The sequence below is a fragment of the Nematolebias whitei genome, chromosome 10 (genome assembly GCF_014905685.2).
Source record: "Nematolebias whitei isolate Nwh7 chromosome 10, NemWhi1, whole genome shotgun sequence".
NCBI classification, from domain to species: domain Eukaryota; kingdom Metazoa; phylum Chordata; class Actinopteri; order Cyprinodontiformes; family Rivulidae; genus Nematolebias; species Nematolebias whitei.
The window spans coordinates 49,060,696-49,070,248 of NC_056507.1; positions in this window are offsets into that span (position 1 = coordinate 49,060,696).

Sequence of the window (9,553 nt, forward strand, 5' to 3'; positions counted from 1 at the left end):
TAGGGTTGGATCTGTTCCTGATTCTCCTGAAATCTACAATCATCTCCTTTGTTTTGTTCACATTCAAGATGAGATGATTGTTTCCACACCATTCCACAAAGTGGTCCACCAGTTCCCTGTACTCAGCTTCTTGTCCATCTCTGATACACCCGACCACTGCAGAGTCATCTGAATATTTCTGCAGATGACAGGAGTCTGTTTTGTACTGGAAATCTGAGGTGTACAGAGTGAAAAGGAATGGTGAGAGTACAGTCCCCTGTGGTGCTCCTGAGCTACTGACCACCTGGTTAGACACACAACCCTTCAGTCTCACAAACTGTGGTCTGTCTGTCATGTAGTCTTTGATCCAGGTGATTGTTGAGGCCTCCACCTGAGTCTTCTGGAGTTTCTGACAAAGCAGATCAGGCTGGATTGTGTTCAATGCACTGGAGAAATCAAAGAACATGACTCTCACAGTGCTGTCTGCCTTTTATAGATGACAGTGAGTTTGCTGAAGCAGGTGTATGATGGCATCTTCAACTCCAAGTCCACGCCGATAAGCAAACTGCAGTGGGTCCTGATATGTGCTTGTTTGTCTAGTCAGGTGGGTCAGCAGAAGTCTCTCTAGGACCTTCATGATGTGGGATGTCAGGGCAACAGGTCTATAGTCACTGAGGACTGATGGGTGCGTTTTCTTTGGCACTGGAACAAGACAGGATGTTTTCCACAACACTGGAACCTTCTCTTGGGTCAGGCTAAGGTTGAAGAGGTGCTGCAGAACCCCACAGAGCTGCTCTGCACAGATCTTCAGGACTCTGGGACTGACACCATCTGGACCTGCAGCCTTATTCCGGTTCAGTCTCTCCAGCTGCTTCCTCACCTGACTTCTGGAGACGCAGAGGGGGGAGGCAAAGGAGGTATCAGCATCTTCTGATTTAGTTGAAGACCAATATGTAGAAGAAGGGTCCATGACTGATGTGGTAGATACAATATTTGAGGTGTGACAGGACAGCCTTGGGTCAATGGAGGGTGGTATGCATGTTTGGCTGTGGGCAAGAGAGGAGGATGCTGAGCTTGTTCCTGAACTGAACCTATTGAAGAACGTGTTCAGTTCATTGGCTCTGTCCAGGCTTCCATCCTTCTGATCCTTCTTCTGCTTGAAGCCTGTGATCTGTTTCATCCCTGACCACACCTCTCTGATATTGTTCTGTTTGAGTTTGCTCTCCAGCTTCTTCTTGTACACCTCCTAGCTGTTTCTTATCTTGACTTTTAGTTGCTTCTGTGTGCTCTTCAATAATTCCCTGTCTCCCTCCCTGAAGGCTCTTTTTTCTGGTTTAGCAGTTCCTTCAGGTCAGTGGTGATTCAGGGTTTGTTATAGGGGAAGCATCTCACTGTTCTGGTGGGGATGGTGTTGTTTACACAGAAGTTTATATAGTCGGTCACACACTCAGTCATGGCATTGATGTCCTCTCCATGTGGCTGCCACAGTGCATCCCAGTCTGTAGCCTCAAAACAACCCCGCAGGGCTTCTTCAGCTTCCGTTGACCATTTTCTCACTGTTCTCTTTATTGCAGGTTGCCTCTGAACAAGAGGTTTATATTTTGAACAGAGAAACACAAGATTGTGATTTGATTTGCCAAGAGGGGGTCTTGCTTTAGCGATGTATGAATCCTTGACATTTGCATAAAACATGTCCAGCGTTTTGTTTTCTCTGGTAGAGCAGCTGACAAACTGTTGGAATGTCGGAAGTGTAGCAGAGAGAGAGGCATGATTAAAATCCCCAGATATTGCAACAAACGCACTAGGGTGTTGTGTTTGTAGCTTAGCAACCTCGGAGCTGATGACATCACACGCAGTCTCAGCAACAGCATTGGGTTGAATGTAAACAGTTGCCAAAATAACACTGGTGAACTCTCTTGGCAAATAATATGGACGACAACTTAGTGCTAACAGTTCAATATCTGGACTGCAGAGACGACGCTTCACAGTAACATTTCCAGGATTACACCATCTGTTGTTCACAAGCACTGCCAACCCACCTCCTTTCCTTTTGCCACTCCTCTTTAAATCTCTATCTGCTCGTATGGTCAGAAAGCCTGACAATGAAACGCTGGAGTTGGGGATATGATCCTGCAGCCATGTCTCAGTGAAACACATAATACTGCATTCCCGATACTCTGGATGGATCCTTGTTAGGGCTTGAAGTTCATCCAACTTGTTTCCCAGCGATCTCACATTGCCCATCATGATCGATGGAAGAGATGGTTTAAATTGCATTCTTCTCTAAAGCTGTATATTGTAGATTAAAGTTGTAGACTGTAGATTAAAGATATAGATCGTAGATTAAAGATGTAGATTAATGTTGTAGATCCTAGATTAAAGCTGTAGATTGTAGATTAAAGTTGTACTTTCTAGATTAAAGCTGTGGATTGTAGATTAATGTTCTAGATTTAAGATTAAAGATGTAGAATGTAGATAAAATTTTGTAGATTATTGTTGTAGATTAAAGCTGTAGAATGTAATGTTGTAGATTGTACATTAAATATGTAGATTGGAGATTAAAGTTGTAATGTTGTTGAATGTAGATTAAAGATGTAGATTGTAGATTAAAGTTGTAGATTAAAGGCTTTAATTTAAAGCGTGTCTCAGCAGCTCAGTTTTTAGAACAGAACAAGCACAAAGACAATGCTGCTCTGTGAGTGTTCCAGGGTCAGTACTGTCCTGGTCCATGTCCGTGTTTGGTTTGTGTGAGCAGGAAGTTTCCATTCATTTGTTAGAAAATAACCAGGAACACAAGCTGAATTCCATGCTCATGGCCCATTCCTCTATTTTACACAACATAAATAAAATATAAACTAACATTTTGAATGTCTGTACAGAAATATAAAATAATATAAACAACATTTCAGAGTTTAACGATTGTTTTCTGATGGAACAGTGAGTTTACAAACTGTCATATCAACTCATCATATGGACTGTTGTACAAATACGTCTTCAGCTGGAGGTCACTGAGGAAAGAGAAGGCGCTAAAGTCTGAAGGAGAAGCTGTTCAGCAGCACAGCATGGGAAACTTACTGTGGTGGTTTCTATCGACAGGAGACCAGGAGGCAATGAGGTGAAGGGTTTGGCGTGTTCAAATGACCCGAGCACAGAATTTCAGGAGCACTTCACCTTAGTATTAAATATTTAATTGAGACAAATTTAAAGTATGCAGATATTACATGTAATCAGAATGCAGTCTGAGGAACAAAGTCAGAGCGAACCTTGCCTGGTCAATCAGCCTCGTGTTTGTTCAACCAAACCCTGTGTATGAGTGAGATTTATAGGTTTCTCATGTCCCGCCCTTTCGGGTTCGGACAGACTTGTGATTGGGTGTCAAAACCTCTTGGTGGTCCGAGTGACACCATGTTCAGCCACTCAGGAGCAGAACTTATCTCCATGGTTACTCCGAAAGCCCCCAGACGGCCTCGCTTATTCTTCTACTGATAAGGGTTAATTTACGAGCTTTGTTTTGGAACGCAGGACACTTACTCTCAGCTGCTTTACTCAGAGAACAAAGAAGGATCGTTTCCTGCTGCACATACAAGCGTCATACCTGTCTCTGTTTCCCTCAGAATTATATCAAATGTGAACTTGTATGATTATCCTTAGCACTTGTGAGATTATATATAACATGAAGTAATTAGTGTATGATTATACACGCACACACCTTGTAGAAAATGCATCATTTCACATCATCAGAGAAATGTCAAGGCTTGTCAAAAGATATAAAAAGATATAAAAGATATCAAATCCAACACACCCTCTTTTGGTCTCCCCATATTTATGGGAGACCACACCATGTATGATTTGATTTTACAGATATTTTGATTCTGCCCACTCCAGGTGGCTCTGATCATCTGCGGAGGTGTCACCTGAGTGTTGCATCGGGGTCATGACATTAGCAGTTTCAGTCTCAACCTGACTCATTCTACGAACGATCATTCTAGCACAAGGGATAATACCAATCATCAAAACACAAAAAATAATAAGAATTGCAGTCAGGGGGGCCAAAATCTTTAGCACAATCTGACTCCAGAGCCGCTCGTGAACCAAGGCAGAAACTTCCAGGATCCCGGAGAAGGATCCTCACTCTTAGCCTTCTGCAGCGCATTAAGTTGGTTCAAGGTGTTGGTCACCCTGGCCTGGGGGTCGTGTCCAGTCTCATCCTGCAGGTGGCGGTAGACACAAATAGGAAATTGTTCCTCTGGGCTCCATTCTACAAATTGACTCAGCACCACTACCTGAGATGGTTGCATCAGGGAGTACCTCCAAGTTTTACAACGATGTAGATCTTTCACATAACCTCTTGAACTGTATTGCAGGAAGCAGAAAGACAACTTGCGTTCGATGGGTTTAACACGTAAGGTCAGATGTGAGGCTGAAACTGGGATTTTGGTACACACATAGCATAACGGTACCAGCTGTTCATTTGAAAACTATGAGACAGATTTAACGACAGATGATCCACCTCATTCACTTGAGACCAGGCCATGAGTTTAGGGTCGCTGTGTTTGACCCTTAGTTGTTGATGCTGCCAGCGGGAGTGACCTGGAATTACACAGTAATATTCACACAGAAAAATTATGGAAGTGAGTAACACTGACACCACACCCAATATTATTGTAATCCTCCAGGGGTTCTGGAACAGACCCATGGTTAAACACTTCAAAACCTGTAAAAATACCAAATGAGTAAACCATAGAAGTTAATTAAAATACTACCAAACTACTGGAAGATTAAATTTGAAATGAGTAAACGATTAAACTACTAGTTCTAAAACAACTAATAAAACACTCAACAATAGCCAAAATTGACCCCTGAAAATTGAGAAATACCAAAAGATTGACCTCTCTTTAAAATACCTCAAAGAATTTTAGAATGATTATGATGTTCAATTGAATGGAGTAAAATTTTGAATATTTAGAGTTCTCAATTGAATCCACCGACCCTTTTAAAAGCTCTGGTTGTTTCCTCAGAATGACTGAAAGAAAAGATAAACACTCATTAAACACTCCTAGCTAGCAGGTCTTCTGTGCTTGAGCTTGCGGTGGGAGACCTTGTTCGTCCACAAGGGTCCTTTTGGTGCTCAGCGGGATTCGGCCCGCGGAGATGTCTTCATGTAAAGTCCTCAGAAACTTTATCAGTCTGAGCAGACGTTCTAAATGACGTGTGTGCAATGAGTCAACCTATATCCGTGTGTCGCGTCTTCGTTTCTTCACGGTCAGGGCTGGGAATCTTCCCCGTTCCACCTGTCTGACCGACTTAGGCAGAGCGGAGACTTCTTCTCCAAATTTTGCTGCTGCCTTTTTCAACAAGGGGCAAAGAATGAACTCCCACGAAGGTCAGATTACCTCCTCCAGATGCCGTGGGGATCTTTACTCCTGCAGTTCTAGCAGGTCTGCTTCAACTTCTTTCAGCGAGCGGTGGGGTTCTTCAGCAGGTGCACATTGGCTGAGATGAAACCACGTGGAGCCTTTTCCTTTCAGACGTACTGCGTGTGAGGTACGGTCTTTGATCTCGTACGGCCCCGTCCACCTTGGTTCCGTCCACTTACGTTTCACCACTCTCAGCCGGACCCAGTTTGAAGTGAGACTCGCCGGCTCCTCCTCCTGAGGAGTACTGGAATCTGGAATCTGTTGAGCAAAACTGGACAACAAAGCTCTGAGTGTGTTGTAATACATCTTGTGTGACATGTTCATTACCTGTTCCGAGGGCCACTCGAGATTTTGCTGAGGCCCAGGGAAAAACCTTCCTGTTGTTAATTCATAAGGGGTGAAACCTGTACCCCTATTGATCGATGCTCTAATGCCCATGAGCGCTATGGGCAATGAATCAAGCCAATTGGAATGAGTCTGTGCACAGATCTTTGATATTTTTTTGTTTGAGGTTTCTGTTTAATCTTTCAACCTTCCCCTGAGATTGAGGGTGGTAAACTGTCCCAAAAGCATGCTTCAATCCTAATGCTTTTTCAACCTTCTTAAGATCTGAGTTTTTAAAATGCGTTCCATTATCCGACCTTATTTTAGTTGGAAACCCGTGTCTCGGTATATAATGGTTTATTAAGTACTTAACGACTGTTTGACTGTCCTCTTTTTCACAGGCCAAGCTTCTGGCCACCCCGTGAAGGCATCCACGCAAACCAACAAATATTTGAATCCTCGTATCGCTTGAATCATATCTATGTAATCAATAATTATCTCCTGACCCGGTGTCATGTTTATTGGAAATTTCCCTTGCTCATGCGTTTTAATGGTTGGTTTAGAGTTATACAAATTACACACAGTGCAGCTTTTCACAAATGTTTTAATCATAGATTTCATGTGAGGGTGCCACCAATTAAGTTTATTTTTCCCCATCTGGTGTGCCCCCACATGAGCCAAACCATGTGCTTCTTCAAAAACTCTCCTCTTTAAGGTCAATGGTAGGACCCATCCGCTGTTTCCTGGTCCTGTCCAGAGTCCATCATCCTTTTGTTCAGCACCATATTCAATCCACACTGATTTCTCCTGTGGAGCTGCTCCTTGTTGACAACAGGCTACCGTTTCAGCATCCCATCTCATTCCACATTCCTCTTCAGCTGTAACAAGCATCATCTGACTCCCAGTGATGTAGCCTGACGCCCTCTTGGCCTCCTGGTCGGCCTGAGAGTTTCCTCTGGCCGTGTTTGATGTCTCTGTGTCATGTCCTTTACACTTTACGATGGCTACCTTTGCAGGTAACATCAAGGCTGTTGCTAGTTCTTTCATGTCTTTTTCATGTTTAATTGGCTTTCCATTTGCTGTTAAAAAACCTCCTCTCATCCACTGAGCCAGCTCCACGTGCACTGCTCCAAAAGCATAAGCTGAGTCAGTGAAAATGGTGACTTTTCTTCCTTCAGCCCACTGTAGGGCTGCAATTAGGGTCCTTACCTCAGCCCTCTGTGCTGACTGAGCTCCCTGCAGTCTCTCCTGAACTATTGTCTCATACCCCTGGTCTGTTTGATGTGCCACCGCATAGCCAGCACTGAGCTGTCCAAGGAGGCGACGAGTAGGCAAGGAGGAAATGAGCAGACAGAGAGTCAGTGAAGAAACAAAGAGGCAAAGGGGCGATGAGGAGATAACGAGGAGACAGAGGCAAAGAGGTGATGAATAGATAGGAGATGAGGAGAAAAGGAAGGGACGAGGAGGTAACAAGCAGACAAGGGGGTGACAAGGAGACAACTAGGCAAGGAGGCAATGAGCAGGCAAGGAGGCAATGAGCAGACAAAGCGGCAAGGAGTAGGTAAGTAGAAGATGAGACGGAATCAACAAGGAGACGAGGAGGAAATGAGCAGACAAAGAAGCAAGGAGACAATGAGGAGGTAACAATGAGGCAAGGAGGCGAAAAGGAAGCAAATAGGAGACAAGGAGGCAGCAAGGAGACAATGACAATGAGGCAAGGAGGCGAAAAGGAAGCAAATAGGAGACAAGGAGGCAGCAAGGAGGCAATGATTAGTAGGCAAGGAGGCAATGAGCAGGCGACGAGGAGACAAGGAGGCGTCAAGGAAGTAACAAGGACGCAATGAGGCAACAAGCAGACAAGGTGACAAGGAGACAAGGAGGCAAGGAGGTGATGAGAGGACGAGTAGGCAACGGACATACAAGGCGGCGATAAAGAAAAGAGGAGGCGATAGGGAGAAAAGGTTAAGTGAGCAGGTGAGAAAGACATTTCTTAATTAAAATGGACCCGAAAATAAAAGTCTGGTTTGAGCCCCTTTCAACCTCAGGAGGGCCGAGAAACAGATCTGGTACTCTGGGTGTGTGGGAGGGTGTATGACTGACTGACAAGTCTAACCGTCTCCTCCTCTGGAGTCAGCATCTCCTGCAAGGATGTCCAGACCTCTTCCTCCACAGCCTCCTCTTCTAGCTCCTCATGGAGGGCTCCAAGTTGGTCCCAGACCAGCAGAGAGACTGTCTATCCAACATTTCCTAGGTCTTCCCCATGGTCTCCTCTCAGTTGGACATGTCTGGAACACCTCCCCAGAGAAATGTCTTCTCTAGACGTGGAACAGCAGCAGCTCTACTCAGAGTATCCATTAGATACGGTTAATCATTGAAAAGTGGCAGTTTGTTTTCTACAGTAAACATCAGGTTGTGCAGCATGATAAAAAAAGTGAATTATTTAATGAAATAAATTAACCTGATTCAAAGAATGTCAGTACAACCAGAAGTTTGAGGATAAACCAGCTTTGAATGTCTGAGAAGAAACTAGTTCTGTATTTTCCACAAACTGCAACACCCATCCATCCATCCATTTTCTTCCGCTTATCCGGGGTCGGGTCGCGGGGGTAGCAGCCTAAGTAGGGAGGCCCAGACTTCCCTCTCCCCAGCCACTTGGGCATGCTCTTCCGGGGGAATCTCGAGGCGTTCCCAGGCCAGCCGAGAAACATAGTCCCTCCAACGTGTCCTGGGTCTTCCTCTGGGTCTCCTCCCGGTGGGACGTGTTCGGAACATCTCACCAACTCTTCACTGCAGATGCTGCACCTATCCGCCTATCGATCTCACGCTCCATTTTTCCTCTCATTTGTGAACAAGACCCCAAGATACTTGCACTCCTCCACTTGGGGTAGGACCTCCTCCCTGACCCGGAGAGGGCACTCTACCCTTTTCTGGCTCAAGATCATGGCCTCGGATTTGGAGGAACTGATCTTCATCCCAGCCGCGTCGCATTTGGCTGTGAACCGCTCCAGCGAAAGCTGTAGATCACGATCTGATGAAGCCAATAAGACCACATCATCTGCGAAATGTAGAGACGCAATCCTAAGGCCACCAAAACGGATCCCCTCAACACCTTGGCTGCGCCTAGAAATTCTGTCCATAAAAGTTATGAACAGAATCGGTGACAAAGGGCAACCTTGGCAGAGTCCAACTCTCACCGGGAACAAGCCCGACTTACTGTCGGCGATGCGGACCAGGCTCTGACACCGGTCATACAGGGACCTAACAGCCCGTATCAAAGGGCCCGGTACCCCATACTCTGAGAGTACCCCCCACAGGGTCCCCAGAGGGACGTGGTCGAACGCCTTCTCCAAGTCCACAAAGCACATGTAGACCGGTTGGGCAAACTCCAACGCAACCTCCAGGACCCTACTGAGAGTGTAGAGCTGGTGCAGTGTTCCACGGCCAGGACGAAAACCGCACTGCTCCTCCTGAATCCGAGGTTCGACTATCCGACGGACCCTCCTCTCCAGAACCCCCGAATAGACCTTACCAGGGAGACTTAAGAGAGTGATTCCCCTGTAGTTGGAACACACTCTACGGTCCCCCTTTTTGAATAGGGGGACCACCACCCCAGTCTGCCAATCCAGGGGAACTTCCCCCGATGTCCACGCAATATTGCAGTCGCATAAGCCAACACAACCCTACAACATCCAGAGCCTTAAGGAACTCCGGGCGAATCTCCTCCACCCCTGGGGCCCTGCCACCAAGGAGCTTTTTAACCACCTCGGTGACCTCAGCACCAGAGATTGGAGGGCCCGACCCAGAGTCCCCAGGTTCCGCTTCCTCAGTGGAAG